Consider the following 19150-nt stretch of genomic DNA (forward strand, 5'->3'; position numbering starts at 1 on the left):
TACCTTCCGCCAGTTGTAATTTAGCCGGGTACGTGTGAACTTGCTTGTCCTGGCGCACCGCAAAGCTGGCATGTGCATTACTTTTCGGGACTGGAGTTAACCGGCTGGTAATAGGAAGTACGTGCGGGGTAGTAATCGCCTCAAAATTGACTTAAATGGCGCTATTTGGGCCCTTCAATCGCACACTGCAATTCCTAGGGGATTTTTCTTTTTAATTTGCATGCATTCTTTTTTACATATTCGCAAAACGAAAAAAAAAAAAGAGAGAATTTACACCGTGGAAAGGGGGGAGGGGGGGGGGGGACTAGGGGAATCGCCCAGTGCTGAAATTTACTATCATTTAGAAATTACACATTTGCTTCTGCTGATTCTATCATGGCGAGTCAGTTTAGAGAGATGGTCCCAATTTGAAGGAAGACCCTTGCTGCTGTCTCTGTATGAAAATTGACTCCCTGCGTTTGAAAGTAGTGGCGTATAAGGAAAAAGTGGGAGGAAGAGAAAAGAGGGGTCACAACGGAAAGAAAAACATCAAAATTGAAAGAGCCTGGCGCATTTCCGATTAGAGCGTTCAGTTTTTTTAAACGTAGTCTGTTCATATATACCCATAGAATGTCGTTGAGAGTACCTTGGGTGGAGAGGCCATCTTGAGTAGTTAATAATAATAATAATAATAATAATAATAATAATAATAATAATAATAATAATAATAATAATAATAATAATAATAATAATAATAATAATAATAATAATAATAATAATAATAATAATAAACTATTCATTGTGGCTTAGTAGGTGGGCCGTTCGAGGACTCAGCTTCGATCCCGGCTGAAACGCCGCTTTCCGATGCAGGCGAAAAGCAAGGCGCCCGCGTGTTGTGCGATGTCAGTGCACGTGAAAGATCATCAGGTGGTCGAAATATCTGGAGCCCTTCCACTACGGCGTTGCTCAAGTATGAGTCGATTTGGGACGTTAAAATCAGTAGATCAGGCCAGATAAAAAAGAACGAGTATACCCACTAAGACGTGGAGATCAATATACGTTTATTTTACCTTATCGCAGTGCCGCGGAAAACCTTTTACTGTTTTTATCATCAACCACAGTTCTATATTTTACTCCTATCATGTGGCTGCATGCTTAGTGACGCAACCGTGTGGTCACAAGCTCTATTCACAATTGTGTACTCCTGGATCAGAAAACATTCACTCGGAAACCTTAGTCAATGCAAATTCCTCGGTGCTGAACAAAAGGGAGGCATCGATGAGCGTGTTAGGAGAACTTCAGCTGTGGCCCAACGCTACCTGGAGCGACCTAGCTTTTGAAAAACACCTCCTCCGTACCCAGTTTCGTGCTTTACAAAAACAAACAAAAAAAGAATGAACGAAAAACATCTGCAAAATGTGACTAGGCATTAAATGTAGCTTATAAACAATAAATAAATAAATAAATAAATAAATAAATAAATAAATAAATAAATAAATAAATAAATAAATAAATAAATAAATAAATAAACATTCAAGGAATATCTCCTTGGAGAGAGCTCTCGGTTAAAGAACCCTCGATCTGCGGAGAAGGGCTCAGTCATGCGCTCCAAAGCAAAAAGTAAATAAAAACTAAACAAACGTAAGCACAACCCTCGCTATTCGTAAAGCGTGTGTCAGTAGCTGAAAACCGTCGTGCCCCGTTTACGCCGCCAACGTGACCGTTGGTAGCAAGCCCATCACCGTGGAACGGAAAGGGCAAATAGAAATGGAGCACGCGAGAACTCCGCGAACAGCCGCAACAATGAAAGAAAAAAAGAAGGAATATAAATAACAAATAAACTAACAAATAAACACACGGAGGAAGAAGGTGCAGCGGCTCACTTGGTGCCACCGTTGGCGTCATGGCTTGTTAGCGTCCGGTCACGCCCCCAAGCCACGCCCACGCAGCTTCGCTCAGGTACGCACATACACACCACGCTGAGCGAGCCTGCATGCTCAGCTGTGAGAGTGCGCGGCGCACGCCCGAGGTAGAAGAGGGTGTGCGCGCGCTGTGAAAGCCGCTGCACGACGGCAGCGGGCTCGAAATCCAGGCCGTCGAGCGGCCTTGCTTTCGTCCCCAGTTGTGTACGTGAAGGGGTCGTGGATCCGGCTCTGTGATGTCCCGTCGAGACTTGCTTGTCACGTAGCTCTAACTGCGTCGTGGTTACGAGTGATAGTGAATGATAATAGTCTAACGGAGGTTGTTTATACGGCACTAGTTGATGTGACCCTTTACTGGGTCAAACCCTCGCGCTATACTTAGGAACGCGTTGTCATCGAAGTCATGCAGAGCCGCATGGTACAGTCTTTGTAAGACGTTTAGAGCCCAGAGGTGTTTTGCTAAGCCTTACATCGTGGAGGTGGTTTTCTATAGATTCGGATGATGCTGTGAACGCCCAACTAGCAACGTAGTGCAACCCAGGAGCAACCTTTTTCAGAAGGAGGTCAACGCTATCTCCAGCAGTGAACTTAAATTTTCAGTAGAGTCACTGATTTACTCACTGATGTGAGGCGACACTAAAGTGGTTGCGTGTGGACTGGTCAGAGGCATATCTTGATAGCCTAAGGCTTGAAAGTTAGTGCGAAACACATCTGCATGAAAGCTCCCCTTGCAGTCACATTAGCAAAGATCTGACTTGAATACTCGCTGTTCTGAGCGGATTAAGGGAAAAAAGTGTTAGAAAAAAAAAAAAGAAGCTATATGCTGCTATTTCGCGCGTTCTTCCAGGAATTTCTATCGCCGGGCATTGCGCATATCTTCGTTTCCATTCACCGTATAATTTGCAAATAATGTTTTCCTGTCTGGTAGCTGCAGGCAGAGACATATACGCCCCTTTCTCACTCCAAAGCGACTCCACGCAACCTTTTCTCCTTATTGCCGCTTTGGGTTAAGGAATTACTTATTTCTAATAGCTGGTTACGTATATATGGGGACAGCTAGTATACAGTTGTGATATTATCTTGTGGTGCTGGCAGAAACGCCGGGCTTGAACATGAACGCCTACTTCACCCTCACACACGTGCGACGCGTTCGTGCAGAAAACCTGAATGGAATACAAACTAAACGAAGAAATTACACAGCGTCCTTGGGCACTCCTTGGGCTGCACCACTCTTCGGCTTGCGCGCCACTCGATATTAATCCTACCAGACTGTGTTCACTACACGCGTCGCGCTTTTAAGAAGGCGTAGCACACGAATGCAGTCGTCGCAACCTGTAAGAATCCTTGCCACCAGTGCTCTGAATAGCGCTAATACCCGCAGTCTACACGCGAACGTCTATACAGGATATCTGTAGCCCGGCCCAAGGATAACCTATAGATATGCACCGCATATCCGAATGTCTAAACACACAGGTTCCTCCAGCTGCTCTGTATAGGCTTTGCATCCTGAGGATGGAAACTGCTTCAAAGGAAGCAAAAAAAAAATAATAATAATAAAAAATAAAAAAAAAAAACGGAATTACCTACCACTGTCGCAAACGCGTCTAGACGTGGTTACGCTCAAGGACTCCCTGAAAGGAGCACTATTGTTCTCATATTACATCGATGTGGCCGTGCAGGTAACACAAAGGCACATAGAGGAAAAGGAAACTGGGGAGCGCCCAACCACATCTTGCACGTGGTTGAGCGTCGTCGCCTTTGTTGAGGAGGCCACTCCTTAAAGGGAGGCCTTTTAGGCACGCGCAACTTGATCTTCCTTTAGCTCCCGTGACGCGCCCGCGTGGTCAAGAGATGTGAATGAGGGAGCTCTGTTGTTGCCCAACCCATGTCCCTTGCTTTGCTGTCGCGTCCTTGAGGTCTTACTCTTGAACGCTGTTCATGTTTTTTTATTCATTCTGGGACCCATAAGAGGAAAATTTTAGAAAGCCCAGGCCGCCTACGCTTTTCTCGCGCAAGGTGAGCGTCTTCCTTGCATGTTGAGATTGCGACCAGGTGATGACTGCAACCAGATGCAGCTCGAGAAAAGTAAAAGTGCCGGTTTTACATAACAATGAATGTCCTTCGCTTCAGTTTTAGGTGCCAAAATTCTTATTTTCTATTGTATGCACAATATATAGTTTTCTTGAGAAGCATACAGTTTTATAACGTGACTTACTACAGCATAAGCTAAAAGAACTTCGCTTTGGAATCTACTTTCGCAAACATCATTTCAAACAAGCGTCAATGTATACGCTACATTTAAGCAGTTTGGCTTAAAATGTGGCCGCATTTGGCTAGTATTTTGCGCGGATAGAATTTTTACAATGTAACCATTTCTAGGTATGACTGATTGTTCGGGCAACAGACGGATCCCAATAAAAGGGGGCTGCGAAAAGATATGGATTTAATAGGGAGATGGTTTGGAAATGGTCTGGGGTGAAGGTGGCACAGAACAGAGATAATTGAATACAGGGGGAGATGAAAAATGCACGATAGCAATGACGATGACGACGATTAACTTAGTAAGATAACATTTATGTAAGATAATAGTTTGCATGAGGTGGATAGTAGGTGCCCCCAGTCCATAGACTATGAGAACCAAACTCCGTTGCAGGGGGCAGATGACTTGCGGACTATCTGGATGATCATAACTTAGAGGAACCTCAATGACATGTTTATGTATGTTCAATTATTTTGAGCCTGGGTTAGAGCCGCTGGTTGGTTGAAGGCCTGCAGATGAGCTGCCAACATGCGAGGGGTGTGTATATTTTCCTTTTGTTACGTGAGGAGTCTTGCCCCGCCGGGGTGGTGCAGTGGTGAGACGTCCGACTACTTTGCCGGAGTACCCGGGTTCGATCCCGACCGCGGCGGCTGCGTTTCGATGGAGGCGAAAGGAAGTGGCGTCCGTGTGCTGTGCGATGTCAGCGCACGTTAAAGATCCCCAGGTGGTCCAAATTACTCCATAGCCATCCACTACGGCTCCCCTTTTTCTCTTTCCACTTTCACTCCAACCTACCTACCTTCCCTTACGGCGCGGTTCAGGTGTCCACAGAGCAAGTGTGACAGATACTGCGCCTTTCCCTTCTGTGAACCAATTATATAGTATATACAATTATGTACGTGAGGAGTCGTGGACGTTTTTAGATCAGCAAATGTAAAAACGTCGTCAGGAGTCGTTGCCAATCGCTTTTATTGGTTTGGACTTTGGTGCATGCTTCTGCCTATTTGAGCAGTTTTTCTCGTGTAAACCGCTTTGAACCAAGCTTTGTTCGTTGTATTATAGGGCCTTGATGTGTTATGTGTGGCATACTTTTGATCTTGTTGTGTTAAAATAGAACAGTACTGCGCACACAGAGGCAAGGACGAGTGGGGACACGGCAAACACAGACTCGCGACTGATTTTATTGAAACAGGCACCTTTTATAAATTAAACCATCATATCTCTTACTGTGCGCATTCCCAAAACCTGCCCTCATCCACACACAGTTTGATTGAAGGGTCAGCTAAACAATCTAAAAAAAGGGCTCCGAAAATACGAGTAGCGCTCATTTCTGACTATGAAAGCTGGCCATGGGAAAAAGAGTGAGAACAAGAAGGCATGCAAAGAAGTTAAATGGTTTGAAATTGACACAACTCGCAGAGTCCGAGAAACTTTGCTCCTTAGTTTGAGTGTACTTTTTCAAACGACCAAAAAGTATTACTCCTGCGTCCATCTGTACCTTGGGGATGTTTGTTCGGACCGTTTTATATTGAAAACACGCCAACTGCAACCGTACCAGTGCATGAACAAGACATTTTAAAAGAACGAAAAAATAAAGAAAGCACGTCCTGATGGGGGGCATACGAAGGATGATGTGGCAGGAGGGCATTTGGGCTGTTCTTCATAGTCATGACAGCGCGCGGCGGTGGGGGATTCATCTGCTTCTCATCCGTTTTCACCTGGATTCATTTGTCTATGCATTTGTGTCACGTGTCGTAGCCGCCAAAAACTGTTGTTCCCCTCTTTTATTTCCCCTTACTGTCTATTCACTGTCTCTTTGTTTCCGCCACCGCAGCTCAGGTGGCCCCGAGCGTAATGGCAGTTGCCGCGGCTGCCAAAAAATATTTTCCTTCGTTTCTCATTATTTTTGAACAAACAACTTGCACTGTTTTTGCGTCACTCATGCTTATTTTTTTTTCTTCTTTTTGTTTTGCAGACGATGACGACGCATTTGTACCCAAGGATGCCCTGCTCAAAGCGTCGCCGACGCGCGAGGGTGAGTTTGAAATTTACCATTTAATGAAGAATCCTATCAAATTTCGGCCGCCACATGATGGCGTTACATTGGGAGTGGCAGTTTTTGTACTCAAAGAACGAGAGGAAGAAAAAAATAAAATCTAACGTGCTGTCTACAGCTATGCGGCTCTGGTGAAACACCGGAAAGAAGAAAAAAAAAGAAAATAAAACATAAGGAAAACTAAGGAATTATGAAAATTAAAGCAGGAAAAAATAAAAATAAACAAATTCTCACCGAGAACAAGGAAAGTAAATATGTTCATCGTCACGCAGGCTTATCGTACCAACACAGTGGCCGCCGAATTTGAGCTGGTGTAACCGCGCTCTTACTCCACTGGGCTTCTAATTCAGGCCATGAAAACAACAAGAACGCAACACTAACGGGAAAATACGGAAATATAATCTGCTATAGATAGCAAAATGCGGTAGTACAGAGCATAAAATACGAAACCATGCCAGAATGGAGAGCAGTGGAGCAGAAAACAAACGTCCAACAAAAGACAATAAGCTACGTAATAGAAGGCTAAGTTCTGTTAGGATATTCGGGAAAATGCACTTCTGAACTAATTATACTATTTTGGCATGCTGAATTCCTGTGCTTGCGCATACTTTCCTCCTTGTTCCTTCCGAGTTCGCTCTGAAATGTGAAAGAATAGGAGAAGGAATGCTGAAATTTTGCTGCGACACCGGCTTTGCCGGAACGACAGTCTTTGTACAAAGGTAGACTGCCGCGCACAGGACTGGGAGCGTTTTTTGAAGGTCGAAAGACCGCGTCGCTGTGGTCAGCAAAAGTGGCACACTTAAATCACAACACATAGGTCTAGTCGGGAGTAGACCACTTGGTTTAAGTGCACTTTAATTGGTTTAATATCATCCGTGTTTGGACTTTTAAGTTTTTGAGTTTACATGGAATGGTTTAGGTGAAGCAGCCCGCAAAAAGTTTTTTTCTATTTTTTTCCATCTGTTTTGCTCCTCTTGTCACGGAGCGCGCGAAGGAACGAAAACGCTCTTGCGGACTTTCTGTTGTGGCGGGTCGCCATGCTCTTGACCACATTCCACCGATGGGGAAAAAATATCCTCTCCCCCACCGTCCCCCAGCTGCATTTGTCGTGCCCCGCTGCTTGTTTTCTTGGCAGACATATATTTTTTTTAGTAACAGCGCTTTTTTTGAAATATATTTTTTTCTTTTCTCAGAGAGTGCAGCCCGTCCTTACAACTCTCAGCGGGACTCAGCTTCGCACCACCCCTCCTTTGCGCTGCGAGTCTTTGTACCTATTCGACATGCCTCTGCAATTGTTTGCTTTATGTTGGCGGAAAAGTGGTTGGGGGCGAGGAGATCGCTGGACATTTGACCGGCCCAGCGGCCGGACCGGAGACCCCCCCTAGGAGTGATCGTAGCACTTTGTGGTGCGCTGAATTCCTGTGCTTGCGCATACTTTCCTCCTTGTTCCTTCCGAGTTCGCTCTGAAATGTGAAAGAATAGGGATAGGAATGCTGAAATTTTGCTGCGACACCGGCTTTGCCGGAACGACAGCCTTTGTACAAAGGTAGACTGCCGCGCACAGGCCTGGGGGCGTTTTTTGAAGGTCGAAAGACCGCGTCGCTGTGGTCAGCAAAAGTGGCACACTTAAATCACAACACATAGGTCTAGTCGGGAGTAGATTGATTGCAAACATTTATTCAGTGAAATGGAGGACTTGAACAGTCGATGGTCAGCATTCCTATTTCAGAACGCCAGTGGCTGCTGCTGCCATCTTGACCTTGACCCAGTCGATGACCTTGCGATCTTTCGGATCACTGTGAGACAATGCTGCTTCCGTTGCTCGAACGATGGCGCCACTTTTCGGGTGCTTCTTATGCATGACGGCGTCACTTAGAAGTGACCGATAAGAGCTGTCGCATATTTTGGCCATTATCTTTTGAAAACCTTTCTCCTCTTTTTTCTTTCTCCTTTTATTCTTTGCGAGTCTTTCATGTCCACTAATTTAGGATAAAGCGCTTGTTTGAGTTACCTTATTGCAGGCTGTTAGGAGCTTATCAACATCTCGAAGGTCATGACTTGCTTGGACGCAGTTTTCGTTAGTGACCACGGACGTTGCTACAACCCGTAAATCTTTGGGTTCTTTGAGAATCAGACCGCCAGTTTTTTTAAATACGTGGCTCCTATGGGAACCTTCGCTGCTGATTATATCAGAGCTCTGATAAAAGTAGCCCTTACGCCACTGGTTCAAAAATGAGTGGTCAAATTCCTCGATGCCCTCCAGTCTCTTTCAGCTGAAATCATTCTTGTGCGCATAGAATCCCAAGAACGCTGTGCGAACCACGTGCAATGTATCTGCGGACACGTAAGAATCTTCACAGGCAAAGCAGACTTTCTCCTCCTTTCTTCTTATCCTTATTCTTTATCCTGTATAACGTTTTCAAACAGAGCCAGCGACCTACGTCGAGTCCCCGCTTCCAGGGAAAAAAAAAAAAAAAAAAGGAAACTCAACACCTCACAATGACTTGTGACTGCGAAAACTCACAGTACAGACATCGTGGTATTTTCTTGCACGTATTACACGTCCCCTTGTGAGCAGCCTGCTTTTCACGGCTGCGAGATTCGCAGATGTCAGTCCCAGTAGCACCGAGATCAGCAATAGCGCGGGAGCGGTATACTTTACAGTAACATCTGGTCAGTCGGTTCAAAATGATGTGTTCTTTCACCCTCCCCCCCCTCCCTCCCCCCCCTCCCTCCACACACACACACACACACACACACACACACACACACACACACACACACACACACACACACACACACACACACACACACACACACACACACACACACACACACACACACACACACACACACACACACACACACACACACACACACACACACACACACACACACACACACACACACACACACACACACACACACACACACACACACACACACACACACACACACACACACACACACACACACACACACACACACACACACACACACACACACACACACACACACACACACACACACACACACACACACACACACACACACACACACACACACACACACACACACACACACACACGAGACACTGCGATGCAGGCGTGCAGAATCTGTGCCACGGTGCCCCGGTGCATCGGACACCCGTGAGCAAGACGGGAACTAGAAACAAAGAAAATCTACAACCATAATAGAGCGGGCGGAGAGGTATAGGAGGGTGGTGGAGCCGCTATCGCAGGAACGGTCAGAGGTCCGAGGGAGCATCACCTGCCCTAATGTATAGCTCCCCTCGCTCGTCCCTTCCTGCCGGCAGCCATGCTGGAGAAGCGGAACTGAGCCGACGAAAAAATGAAATTAAAAAAAAATAATAATAAAACTTGATACTAAGAAACTACCCGCTGAGATGACCACCCCTGTATCCATTAATGTCTTCTCCCCCTCTTAGCCGTAGCACCCTCGCCTATATCATGGTAACTTAAGTCCGAACCCCGCGCGGATCATAGAAAACATGCTTGCGCAAGAAAGAGAGAATGGGAAAGATGTTAGGAGGGACTCACATTAAGACTCCCCCCCCCCCCCCCCCCCCCCCCCGCACACCCTCCCTCTGCTCTGCACCCATACACTCTCGCACTGGTCAGTGATGCAGGAGAAGCCTGCCACCTGGACTCGCAAATATCGGTGCTGGGTTACAGGGTCAAACGAGGGTGTATGTACAAAAAAAAATGAAAAGTGGGGCTGAAAAAGAAAGAACACATGACACGCGAACATCTATTTAAGGCTTTCAATATCTTCTGGACGAATTGTTCATGTACTTCATCTCTGTGATCCAAGAAACGAATAGGGCCCACTATATTTGGTCTGGAACTGTGTGTGTGTGTGTGTGTGTGTGTGTGTGTGTGTGTGTGTGTGTGTGTGTGTGTGTGTGTGTGTGTGTGTGTGTGTGTGTGTGTGTGTGTGTGTGTGTGTGTGTGTGTGTGTGTGTGTGTGTGTGTGTGTGTGTGTGTTTGTGTGTGTGTGCGCGCGCGCGCGCGCGCGAGACACTGCGATGATGGATACCTTGACTTCAGTACACAACAGCTTCTGTAACCAAATCCACACTGTTCTACCCGAGCAAATTCTGATGCCTTGTTCACTTCATCCTGTAGAGCACACCCATAACGCACTGTAGTGCGCCGCCCAATTCTGTTCTTCAAAGCAGAGGCCCGGGATCTAAGCAGTGGCTTAATTTGACCACATTAGGCACAAAAGAAAAATATAAAGAAGCAGCAGAAGAAAACTTGCTGTAAAAAGGAAGCGAAACTATATGACACAGAAAGAACCTGTCCGGCTTAGAGCGGAGGGCAGCTTCATGAAGCGCAAAAAAAAAAAGAAAAAAAAAGAAAAAGAAAGAGAAAGAGAAATATGAAGTAGCAGAGCGAGAGAGCCCCTTAATCTAGGGAATGAAATAGAGCGAGTGATGAAAAAAAAAAAAAAGGTGGAGGGGGGAGGTTGTGGAGAGCAGAGTGGTCCCGTCGGCGTCGAGACGCGGATGAAATACGCGCGGACAGCTCGGGGCTCGCCGTTGTTGCGGGTTGGTCTAAAGTGAAAAGGCCTTGGAGCTGGACAGTGAGCCCCGCTGCTGGCCCGGCTGGCCCCTGAGCGCCTAGGCTTCGCCTTTATAGTTGCGTGCAGTGTTGCGTGGGTGCCGAAGCTATTGCTGCTCCACTAGCAAGGGATGAAAGGTGGTTGTTGTCGCCAGACTTTATTTTAATCCTGCTCCTTTCATGTTCATGTTCCCAGGTGGTTCTATAGTCATGGTGTATTGATCAATATTGTTCGCCTATTGGCGTTGTAGAATACTGGTTATGAATAATTCTATCGTTGTAGGCCTGTACTAACTATCTGGACCGGACAGTGCAGGTGCTCCTTAATGCGCCATCAGAGCTTATATGACTGAGACGCTCTTGGGAATGAGTGGACGTACTATAGCTAAGAAGAAGAAAAAAAAAATGAGGGGAGGGGGGTTCGCGAGATTACTTTCTGATTAAGAGTTTTCTTTGCATAGCTATTGACTCCGCGTAACCTACAGCATTAATTAGGTCGCCTACTTAACCATCGGTTTTTTGCCAGTTAATAGGAAAGGTTGGGCACGCAAGAGAAATCGCCGTCCGTTGTCGTCCCACCCTGGCCTGCACAGAAATGTCTGGACGGAGTTCATATGTAACGGGAATGGCCGAGAGCTCGCGAAATCGAGGAGAGCTCGGGACTGGCGTCATAACGGCCACAAGTGGATAGGAGGGGCACCGCGGAGAGTGAGGATATGTGGCCTTTCCTCCGTCTTGTGTGGGCAAGGGTCTTCTTCGAAATGCGGAGGGGAAAAATAAAAAGTAGAACGGACGAATAAAATTGTAAGTAACAAAACCTAAACAAAGACGGATTGAGAACGATGGCCCACAAAAATAAAAACGAAGTGGACGGGGTTTGGGAAGTCTCGCCCCTGCTTGACTCGGCGGCGCGGGCCGCCTCAGCGGGGCTTCTCGAGTTCCAGGAAACCGACCTCGGTTTGGCAACGGCGGTGTTGCTGTGGTGTCCATCTGGTCGACGCCACAAGCGACGCCGTCCGCGAGCCTTATGAACGGTTAGTATGCGTTATGTGCATCCGCGAGACGCGGCTCGCTTGCCTTTCTGCAAATGAATGCAATATAAAATTGTTCAATTTGAGTGAATTTAAATCAATTCATCTATTCAACTCACAAGTGAAGAAATCGTAACGCCATAGAGCCAGCAAAGTACTGTCGTTTTGGTGCTGCGAAAATATGTGGTTGTTGCTGAGATATCATTCGATATGTGTGATTTGCGTTCTTATCTGATTCACAATTTAAACTCGGGATAATAATAATACATTCAATGTCAAATTACAAATTGCAGCAGAGCCTTCATAAGGGCCATCCGCGAGCTACCCACTTACCTATCAATGACGCAATGTCACTTTCATCGCAGGGGAGTGCGATTTAAGCATGCACACAATAAGGAATCCTACAGCGGTGCCATTTTCCCTCTTTTATTTTACTCTTTTCCTCAATTCTTTCCTCTCGGCACGATTGGAATGTCCAATGATAAGCAAAGCAATCACTTCGTCTTCTTCTTTTTTGATAACCAATTCATTGATGGCCCCGGACTGGGTGACAGCCGGCCATAACGTTCGTTTTTGGAGCCATTTAGTTTACCGCACTTCGGGGAAACAACCAAATGAAGGGTCTTAACGCACATTCGAAACACGACTCATGATCTTCAAATAGCTTTGCAGGTTTTACACACCTGATTGTTTGTTTGTTTTTTTCTGCGAATTTTCGCATCCCTGGGTGAAATCGTAGCAGTAATTACGGCCAAGTGCATGTACTCTTGTTGATGACCATACTCTCTCCACAGCGGGCCGACCAATGTCGCTTCCCTAGCTAGCGACAGCCGCTGCTGTCCCCAGCGCCAATGAAGATTTCGGTCATTTGGCGCGCGACCAAGAGAAGGGGAGAGGAAGAGGCCGGGTCTGGCGAGCGTCCGCCGTGAACAGACCGCGGCTGGCCCTTGACTTGGACCACCGTCGCTCTCCTTGGAGCAGAAAACAAAGAACAAAGTAATGTGGTAAGAAAGTAAAAAAAGAAAAAAGGTCGGTGGCGGCGTCGCAGGGGGCAAGACGTGTGGCCCCTATTCGGGTCGAGGCGCCGCGTCACGACGGAGGACGACGACGCACAACCGCGGGTTGTTGTCGTCGTCGCCGCCGGTGACTCGAAAGCGGCTGCTGCCCGCCGAAGGACCCTGGAGTTCCGAGCTGGCTCGCGTCCACATGAGCTGTGGGTGCACGTCTGGACCAGTTGTGGAGGAAGGGAGGTGGCGAGGCTCTAGACTTGTGTACCAAGAGGATTACGTGCATCACTGAATGTAGTACGCAGCACACGGTGCTGCGGTGGTCGGCTTCCGCGCACCGTTCGGGCTGCTGTCGTCACTTGTGTCTCTAAAGTTCTCATTTTTAAGAAACAAAGAGCCTATCTCAGGACTTGTGTTATGTATTTGTTGCTTGTTTACCTCGTTTTCGTCTCACTGGAACCTCGTAAAGCTAATTAATAAGTCAAGCACTCGTAGAGAATAACAGAACAGGCCGGCGACCGCTTCGAAGGAGGACTTGTTTTTGATTTTACACATTAGAATAGGTTCTTTTTTTTTGTATATACGCTCCAGTTTCGACCCAATTTTCTCTTGCAAGGCGTAAAATACAAACGAAATCGCGTAATCGATTCGCAGAGCAAGTGACTGGCAAATATTGATTACCTGACTTAGCGGATTTCTCCACAGCTCGGTGTTTAAACCAGTCAGTGATGAGCGCTTTTCAAGCTGGAGGGGAAGCTGGGGAACTCGATCGACGCAAGTGCGGCAGCGATTAAGCGCTGCTCGCCCTTTTCTGATGAGGTTTATAACATAAAATTGAAGTAAGGTGCCAGATCCCGCGAGAATATATTCTGTCACTGCAAGACTCGGCGACCAGTTCTGCAAAAACTGCATGGACTGAAAAACTTGTCCACATAGCCTGTGTCGACTTCGTGCTCACTGTAACGGTAGAACAACTTTTTCAGCGCGTATACTGAGTACCTGCGTACCTGCCCAAACGCAGGGGCCGCGGAAGTTCATGTTCTTAATACTTTTACAATGGTTTTTGTTAAGAAACTAACGCATATACGGGTCCTACAAGGCAGTGAACGACACGACAGAGGCGTGCATGCTGCACGGAAACTTGGTCTCCGAACCTGTATCCGCGCGCAGCGCCGGCGACAGGCGTGTCGTCGGCGGCGCGGTGACCGGGGCCCCCTTTTGCGAAAACGCGAAGGTTGTGGCGCTGGAGGGTGGGGGGTCGGGGGAGCGAGCGGCTATTTCGGCCTCCCTTCTCCGCCGGCTGTTGCATGTGACGAACTTAGCCGGGCCGCGGGGTGGCCTCGGTCGCCTGTCCGCCGCCACCCCCGGGCCGAGCAGCAGGACCGCTGCCTGCGTCGTTCACTCCTCGAAGCAGCCTGCCCTTTCGAAGGGAGGACGCTACCTGTAGCAGTCAACCAGTAGTGGTGTAGCTGTTTATTTTCTTCCGGGGCAAAGGCACACTTTCCAGTCCCATCTGCTATAATCGATCCGATCCCATTGCCACATACACACATGCAGGGCTGCATACATACAGGACCACCTATATTCACTCATGCCGTGCCGCACATAGGGTTTGGTGGAATTCCGCCGTTCAGGATAGTCCGCCTATCCGTACTGTGTGACAGCTGTGATCAGCTGGAAGCAGAATCCATATTGCAGAAATGAAGACTTTAATGTAAAAATAGCTTCCTTGACTTTATATTGGTTTGTTGGCGTTGAATGTGTGTTCTACAGTTAAAAAAACTCATTTTGCATCGGGAAAATTGGATTTAGAGATATTCCTGCCCGTCGATTAAAGCTAGTGGCGTCGTTTAAGAAATATGTGAGATGCTATCGTTTTTGAGTGAATGCCGATTAGCGTAGATCTCTGATGCACATGCAGGAATAGGCGTCGACGCACGAACGTTACTTGTGAAATGGCCGATGGTGGCGCCACCTGCATTTTTTGTTCGTATTTTCTGATTTCTTAAGAAAGTTTTTAAGAAAGTCCTCTGTCCGAACATACGTCATGCTCAACGCTCAACTTCCCTCCTCGGTATTAGACTTTAATGATGCCCGATGGCGCAGCGTTCTTGGAAAAAAGCAATAAGAGGCTCAGGATGATGCAAAGGAGTACACACTAAAAATCATAGCTTGCACAGACTATCAATTCGTTCCATGTGAGCAACTCTGCTGATCAGTTCCTTCTTTGAATCAATTAACTCCCACTTTTGGACACGGCCATCAACTTTTAGAACGGTTTCACAGTTGGAGCGGTCGATATCATTTGTTTTTCTTTGTCAAACTGTACTTCTGTGCGGTGCACCGAAATATTTATACTGATGGCGGCAAGATTTGTACTGCAATGATATCACTTTCATGTCTGGGGTCTGTTTTGTAGATGCCCCATTTAATAAATAGAAGGAAGGTGTATCAATCAGGAACCAACAGAAGGTGTGAAAACAAGCAGCAGCCCTTCATTACCGAAACTGAAAGATGTTGTCGCCTTGAATATTTTTATGCCCGAGCAAGCCCCCCCGGATTACAATTCAACCGGACGCCAATTTTCTCCCGCTAACTCCCCTTGACAAGCGCCGATGCTGGGCCGCAAGGCAGCGGTGTACTGGAAGGAAGCATAGGAGAGCGTCGTGTACAAACACGAATCAAGATCACAACCATCGTGGCTCTAGATCCCTTTTGGCGGAACTCCCTCGCGCCGCGGCATATTTGGAGAGGGTGATCAGTGTGCTCGCTGTTGGACCTCTGGGGCCACATGCATAAAACCAGAAACTGATAAAAGCTAAAGCGCAGTCTGCTCCTCGAGTGTTCCTCAGCGGTAAAAGCCCTTTGAAACGAACATTGTGCGGAAGTCGATCGTACCTTGGACAGTTTCAGTGGCAACGGACGCATGAGCTCTGACACTTGGAGAGAGAGAGAGAGAGCATCAGGAGAATCTGTCGAGGGCAGCGCTACTCGCAATGAGTGAACGCGACGGCGTCTCTCCGACCGTCGCTGCGCTACAGCAGTCCGCATGGCTAGTAGCCTTCGGCCCTTGTGCCGATCTTCTATACATTGCACAGTAAGTAGTGTATAAAAACGCATTTTTGTTCATCTCGCCGAGGCTGACTCGGGGTCGTCACTACCGCCAAGGGAGCTGGCCAGCAGCTCTCAACCTCGAAACGGGTAACGACGGCTACGCGACAAACTCCACTGCACTACACTATACATAAGGTTTCGTTTAGCAGTGTGCCAAATTAAATTATACAATGATTTAGCTCGGACCTAACTTATAATTCATTACACTATCGTTTTTCTTTTCTTTTGAAATGTCTCGTAATTATATAATTACAGAATTAAAAGCAGTCTGAGACATTCCAGCCAGTGTTGATTAACTTCACGGCAGCCGCAGTTTGCCGCATCTTTCCTCGCTTTCCTAGTCACGCACTCGTTTGCGGCAAAGCTGCAGCAGTAACTGGCGTGGATAATGGGCTGGCAAAAACCTTGCTGCTGCTGTTTCTAGCCGAACGGAACGCATCCGTGAATATCGTTCAAGCGGCCTCGCATAAATTCAGCGCCATCTGCCGCGAACGGAGCGAAGCGCCGAGTGTTTCTCGATTCCGCCGCTATGCCTCTGTTAATAGGGGCCCGTACACGAGGATCCCAAAGGCAGAGAAACAAAAGGAACAAAGAACAACAATAACAATAACAAAAAAAGAACTCAGAATGTAAACGAAACTTCTAAGCAACGAACTAGTTTTGCCTTCATTAGCCAATCGGACGTATAGGGGCCTCGCATTAATTAGTGTATTTATATCGTCGCTCTGTTCACAAGCGTGATGCTATATTTAGCTTCGTTATGAAAAAAGCGAACATACACGTCGGGTCACGCATAGGTTCGAACCTGATGTCCTGCCCGAGCAGGCTATGGAGTAGCAGTACATTTCCGACCGCGGTGTTCGGGGAGCACGTTTTGGCTTTGCTACCAACTCGCCTGGCCAGCATGCGCTGGGTTCACATGCGCGTGGCACATGCTGCGCCGCTATCGCCGATACAGGGCACATGTGGTAACGGTTGCGGTGCATCCATTGCGGTGAGCTAGTGCGGTCGCGCCCGGAACACTTCTGTACCCTGTATGCAGGCTTCTTTCGCGGAAAAAGATGTTCACGATTACGGCGAAATAACTCTGCTTTGTTGATGTAGTAATAACTATATTTATAGTTTCGCCCTTGTCTAAAGCCGACAAAAATTAATAACTCATTTGAAAGGGACGCATGCCGTCTGTATATTGACCAGCTGTATACGAACTCTTCCGAATTAGCCACCAGCAACCGGATATATATATATATATATATATATATATATATATATATATATATATGTAACGTGTCACCAGGTCAGCCGAGGGAAGCGCATTGAATGGACGCAGATACAATGACAGCTGTTTGAAATGAAATACTGTGCTTATGTTAAACTTGAATCTCTACTTTGCGCTCTTTCTCCACTGTTGATCACTTTCTGTAGAGGGGCGTTGAAAATACTCCGACTACCTCCTGTGTCGGGCTTTCATAGACATATATATATATATATGAATATGAAAGCGCGACTTTCGATGCAGTCGGAGGTGATGAGCTCATCTACCGCTCCAGTTGTATAGTATTTGCCTACATTCATGCCTTTAGATCTATGCTTGAAGGGTAGTGATTCAATTTTCCGCGACGTTTTCCTTGTTTCCCGTGTTATCCGGCGTAGCCGCTCAAATACTGAAAATACAGTGCTCGTATCAGAGGAGGCTCACCGATTCGAAGAAAATGAAGTCGATTTTGCGGTTAGGTTATCGTTGACACAGCCTCAACTAAATTATCCTAGTCGACTACACCGTGATAACTATTTATTTCAGCCTCAGCAAGCTGAATCCAGCTATCATGAAGAAGTAGAGAACAGAAGCGAGCACATTCTCCGCTTACGTTCATTACTTCAACTCTTTTAAGGTCGTCACTTTCGTACGAACGAACACTCTCGCATCGCTGAGATGGCCTTGAATATTGTTATGCTGTCTTACAATGTACTTCCTTTTTCCGTGTATGAGCTTCTAGTTGGGCGCCGAAGTAATATTCACCCGCCCTCATTCTGTCTCAACACGCTTCAGTTACGCATTTGGTCATGCTATAACGCTTCAAGCGCCGATGACAAGCAGTAATAACAAAGAAGCTCGTCGTACGGAAGCTGAAAGCCAGCGATGGCTGTACCGTTTTGTCTCCTCGTTTTTGTTTTTCTTTTTTTGTTCTTTTCCTGCACGTTTGGCGAGAGGCGTTCATTCCGCGCGCCCCCATCAACGCCGATGATGATGATGATGCTCACTCCGAAATACTGCGCGCCATCTGTCGGCGCTTGTCGTCAGCATCTTTTGTTGCAGCAGAAAGGAGGACAGGACTGTGGACTTATTCGGTTTGTGCTTTGTTGTGTGACTCGATCACGACGTATGGGAGAGAGCATACGTTTCGTCTTGGCCAGTTTAGAATTACAGGATTACAGTATCGTTGCCAAGCTGCCTGAAATTCCGTCGATTTGATTTACATACACACATGCACACATACATACATACATACATACATACATACATACATACATACATACATACATACATACATACATGCATACATACATACATACATACATACATACATACATACATACATACATACATACATACATACATACATACATACGTGCGTACGTACGTACGTACTTACACATACATACATACATACGTACATACATACATACATACATACATGCATACATAACTCCGATCGCAGGGGCGGGGTGCAGTACAAAAACAAACATACAGAGCAGTTAGGAACAGGGTTACAAGGAACCGTCTAATTATAATAAGCAGCATAGACAATACAGTTAGCATGTTACATTACGAGCAATTCCGTTGGGATTCACTTGCGCATTTATTGCATGGAAGAAGTTTACACTCATGGTAGTCTCTTATGGTGCTTATTTATTTTGTTTTTAATTAGTTTACTCCATCATTCGGCATAATACTAGCATTGCCATGTGTGCACTAAAGCATGCGTCCTGGGCTCTAAGAACAAGTTATCACCACTTTAAATAAGCCATGTTGTATCCCGACGGAGAAATCTTTTTTGAAGATCACAAGTCATAGTTAAGCCTTCTGGAAAGGGAAATAACGACCTGTCACATGGAAAAGTCATACTGCACACGAAGACTGCACTATTTGGAGCCCATAGCGTATTCTTAATTAAGACAATAAGCAATCTGGAA

The 19150-nt window shown here is 46.5% G+C and overlaps 1 pseudogene across 1 annotated transcript in view; it reads left to right on the top strand.

The window, feature by feature from the left end:
• Positions 1 to 19150, top strand: part of LOC146175657 (BCL11 transcription factor A-like) — a 553058-nt pseudogene that overhangs the window by 284007 nt on the left and 249901 nt on the right. The window contains exon 2 of the transcript XR_014701451.1: positions 6137 to 6196. The product of XR_014701451.1 is annotated as a BCL11 transcription factor A-like (transcript). The remainder of the gene's footprint in view (positions 1 to 6136; positions 6197 to 19150) is intronic.

The sequence above is a fragment of the Amblyomma maculatum genome, chromosome 10, assembly GCF_055883805.1.
Source record: "Amblyomma maculatum isolate TAMU_Amacu chromosome 10, ASM5588380v1, whole genome shotgun sequence".
In the NCBI taxonomy this organism is placed as follows: Eukaryota; Metazoa; Arthropoda; class Arachnida; order Ixodida; family Ixodidae; genus Amblyomma; species Amblyomma maculatum.